General features: G+C 37.5%; 1 pseudogene; it reads left to right on the top strand.

Moving 5' to 3' along the window:
* Positions 1 to 281: 281 nt before the first annotated feature.
* LOC111741889 lies at positions 282 to 400 on the top strand (annotated as a pseudogene).
* The last annotated feature ends 4,453 nt before the right edge of the window (positions 401 to 4,853 follow it).

Genomic DNA, 4,853 nt, shown 5'->3' with positions numbered 1-4,853 from the left:
GAAACCATGAAAAGTAACTAAAAATTAAAATTCTTCAATTTTTTAATTAACATTGCATACCTACAAAAATACATTTAATAATTCTAGCTTATAAAATAGCATTTTCTCTCCAGCAGTGACATATAAGACTCCACAAATTTTTGAGAAAATAACTACTATACCATATGGAAATTTCCAAAGAGCTCCAGCTCTATTTCCTATGCATTTTATAAAGCAGAAATAACACTGGAATGAACTCTGAACTAGAAAATGTCTCTTATAAAATGAGAAAAATAATTTGTGTCTATAGCCATGCTACCCTGAACAAGCCTGATTCTGTCTGATCTTGGAAGCTAAGCAGAGTCGGGCCTGGTTAATACTTGGATGGGAGACCACCTAGGAAGACCAGGTGCTATAGATGTAAAAAATAAAAACATAAAATAAGGGATCGTAAGCTGACAAGGTCCTTGCAATCTGTGAGGTCAACCAAGAGTTGCCTCACCTAAATAAATAAATAAATAATAAATAAATAAAATTTTTTTTTAAAAGAAATATTTTTAAAAATAAAGAAAAATAATTTGTGTTATGGCAATTACCCTTGTCCAAAACTATCAGCTGAGGTAAGAATTAATAGAAGAGCCAAATTCTCCATCTTTTTACTGGGAGGAATAAAAATTATTCCAATATGTATCCAGTGTATCTCAAGGGAAGTTTTGTGATATTTTTATATTTTACCTAACCACTTAAAAGTTTTGTGCTGCAAATGAAAATAGTAATTTTAGCTGGCAATAAAAATAATACTTCAACAATGGAAAATTAGCTAATAATTAATTATACTAATTAGGATTAAAAAACTATGACAGTTGAACAAATATTTTAGAGTGTGGTATAAAAATACTTATAAAAGGTCATATTTTTCCAAGAAGTATTAATATAATTAAATAATGGGATGTGTGCTGTCGTTAAATAGTTCTCACATATCTGCTTCTTTTCAACAGTCCAGATGGCTAAGAACACAGATATTCATAAACTTTCTGATCCCAAGCAAGGTGTTTATTTTTGGATGGTAGGAAGGAAGTTTTTAAAAGATTTAAGAAGAAATTCAGATACTTTCGGAAGACCTGAAATTCCCCCCACTCCCTGCCCCTTACTTTCCACCTAATCTTTAGGCCTCATATTTGCTACTGCCATTGCACTAAGAAGGTTTGGGCCTTGCAGTCCCAACAGACATCTGTAGAGCTCTGAGAAGCTTCTAGTTTTCCACAGCCTGTAAGAACACCACATATGTGACTGGAAGTGTAAAGAAGTTTCTATTTCTGAAAAATATCATGCATCCTCATGTCACAGTAACTAAAATTTCACCATAAGAAAGTTAATTCTTAGGTTAAAAAAAAAAAAATAACCTTCTTCTCAATGAACAAATATTTACAGAACACTTACTAAGTGATATGCTTACGTGTGTAATATATGCCCTGCAAGTTATAGGAGAATAAAAGAGGCTTGCAGCCATTAAGGAGAAACATTCAAGCCAGGAAATCATAGAATCCGAGGCAAATGTCATTGAGTTGGCTATAAGGTCTCTTGGTATGTCTGCCAGAAAGAAAAGACATCCCAGAATACAGAGAACTCTGGAGAGCAGGGGGTGTCTAAAGCAATGTAGAGGATACTCAAACAAACGCCTCTTGTACCATAATTCTGCCTAAGGCCAGAACTGCCGCTGACCACAGCAGCTCAACAGTCAGAATGATTCACCTGGAAGGCTCAAATCTCAATAAACAGGTCTCTCTCTTTATTGAAAGATGTGCTGCCCATGTCTCTCCAACCTCTGATTCTTTTTTTCTATCTTCCACTACTCTGCATGCACCCCAAAGTATTCACACTTCTAAAACTAGGGTGGAGTAAAATTCAGTGAAGGCGGGCCTTGGGAGGGAAAATTGAATGTTTATGTGGTCTCGAAGGACCCTGGGACACAACCAAATGGTGGAAAAAGTCTTGTATGGATCCAAATATTAGATACATTTTAGGGTTGCTTGAGTCACTCAGGATCAAAAGAGGTACTCTCATCCTACTCTCTTCTTATATCCCTGGGAGTACAGAGCCAATAAATGTCATTGCGAAAGAAAAGAAGGGAAAAGGGAATAAAGAAAAGTGCTTGGGACAGGTGGGAATGTGGAGTAAGACGACCCCCAGGCAGCTATGCAGGTGCTCGTTATGCCAACTTGAATATCAGCGGCCACCCCAGTGTTCCTGCTCTAAGATTGTTCATAAGTCTTTGTGGCTAGAGCTCAGTTCTGGGCTCATAATGTAGTGTGAAAATAAATAAAACAACACCTTAGTCTGTAGAAATTTAATAATGTGTTATATTTAAAGATAATATTAAAATAAAAACACAGTCCTCGTTGTGGGTTTACCCCTTCTCTTTTTAATGATGCTATAAACTTAAATAGAAAAAGTGCTCACCCTAGCTGCAAAATATGAAATGGGGGGAGTCAGAGAATCCTGTAAATACACTTTAAAATGTGTTTCTAAAACAGGTTCCTGGTTTATGGGTTTATTTTACCAGCCTTTGGCTTGTTGATTTACAGATCAGCTTGGAAAGCAAACCCCAGGACAGGCCTCCAGCTTGGCTCTGATTTCCCAAGCAAAGGGGCTCCAGCTGCAGGTGGGGGGACGTGAGTAAAGATTTATTAGGAGAGTCAACATGGGATGCAGATCGATAATAAAATTAGATCCCCAAATTAGAAACTATTGAAAGACCCAAATTATGGCTTCAAAGGAGGCTGATAAATGTATTCATTCATTTCCTTTGGTCTTGCAAACATATGAGAATTTATGATCAACATGTCATGGATATTATGAAGCCTGGCCTCTCTCTCTCTCCATGGAATCAGTAAATATCTTTATTGTAATACCTTCCTCCCTAGATAGCATCTACATCTATCATTTCTTTCTCTACATATCAGCTATGTAGGTGAGTGACTACTATGCAGGCCCATGAGAGAGTGACTATTTTCCACTCTTTGTTAGAAAGAAGAAAATTACAGAAGGGATCAGTGATTTATATGTTCCCTGCCTCTATCTCCCACCCCAATCACAAATGAAATATCGATCTCCTGTCTCCTGAAGAGGACTTTCGCCAGTGCCTTTCCACTCTCCCATTTGAAATATCCTTCCTTCCCCTGTTCAATTCTATTTCCTCCCTCTGCTCAAAGCCTCACCCATCCACTCTGCCCAAAGTGAATACTTCCTCTTTTGAACTCTTACATTATGATTAGCTCTACACCCACTTCACATCTACCACAATTATTGAATGTTGTAGAGATAGGTCATTTTAAATGGATTTATTGGCCTCTGAGACTTCATTTTGCAAGAAATTCACCTAAAGAGTATGATATAGATGTAGATATCTGCAGATTTAATATGCTAGAATCTAGGAATATACATTTTTAATGTTTTCCTAGGGATTCTGGTACAGTTGGTCCAAGAATCACACTTTGAAAGACACTGTCCTAGATACAAACACACACACACACACACACACACACACAAAACTATCCTTGGAATTTTCTCACACCATTAGTAAACAAATAAATAAAAATGAAACATTTTCATAACATCACTTTAACAAGAGGAGGGAAAGAAAGCCCACTATGGAGGCCAATTTTTTAAAGCATTTCTTTGTTTTCTAATTTCCTATTTATTAGTATAATAGACATCTCTAACAAAGAAGGCTTTAGGATCTTCATCCACTTACAGCCACTCAAAACAATCTCTATTTATTAATCTCTAATCTAACTCAGAACACTAAAATGGAAACTTTTGCCTTTAAAAGGATAAACTAGAAGCTTCTCACTATCTAGAGAGAAGATCCTTTTCCCTACTCCTTGAGGACTGAAGAATTTGGGAGAATGATATTCTGATTACAGACTCTTTTCCCATTTCTCAAAAATCATAGAATTATAAGAAAAATCATGGGATCTAGTAAAATACCACCCTCATTCTGCTTGATAGGCCTGCAAAATGCCAAAATATAAAGGTTTGGTACTCAGATTAAAGTGTGACTCAATCTACCCTAAAACAAAAATTATAAGACCTACTGGAAGAGATGCTCATTTCACTCTCCTTGAGATTCCATTTAGAGGGATCACACTGAACAACACTGCTGACAGCTCGCCCCTGCTCACTCATACTTCTGCTCCTTCGGAAGACCCTGAGAACTTCTGTTGGATCTGCCACTTATAGAAAGGATCTGTTCTGCTCCTCATGTGCAATGGGGCTGTGTGGAGCAGGTCTCCCTACATGGATAGGCTGTAGGTCTCCCAACCATCCAGCAGAGCCTGGGTCCAAGTAGCTGGATTCTTCAATCAGGAGTAGTGTGGGAGCAAGCTCATTCAGCCACACACCTGGAGCCACTTCTCCATCAGTTTATCAGTGGTAAGGCTACATTTTACCCCTATTTCTCAGTCTCTTGTGTCATATTTCTCAACCAGAGAAGGAAAGAAAGGGATAAAAAAGAAAGGACGGCCAAGAGAGGTTATTCCATTACTGTGTTAACTACAAACAATAATTACTAATCATGGCCTCAAGCTCCAGGGTAGGTGGTGGGCACTCTGTGTTTGACTTCTGTAGCTTTATCTTACCTGATAATTCTCTGGTCATATATCTGTTTTCCTGATTAAACTGTAGCCCCTTAAGGACATGAACTAGATATTATTTACATTTGTATTTCCAGAATTTAGGATGCAGTCAGGACCAGCTTCATGGGCCTGGGATCTGTGCTGTCACATCAGGCCCCAAATTTGGTTTAATGCTCTATGTTGCCATCTTGACTTTGTTAATAATTTTTTAACTAGGGGCCCCACATTTTTATTTTG

This window comes from Pteropus vampyrus, unplaced genomic scaffold (assembly GCF_000151845.1).
Source record: "Pteropus vampyrus isolate Shadow unplaced genomic scaffold, Pvam_2.0 Scaffold82, whole genome shotgun sequence".
Taxonomy (NCBI): domain Eukaryota; kingdom Metazoa; phylum Chordata; class Mammalia; order Chiroptera; family Pteropodidae; genus Pteropus; species Pteropus vampyrus.
The sequence above is the reverse complement of the archived record's forward strand: the minus strand, read 5'-3'. Positions and strand labels throughout refer to the sequence as shown.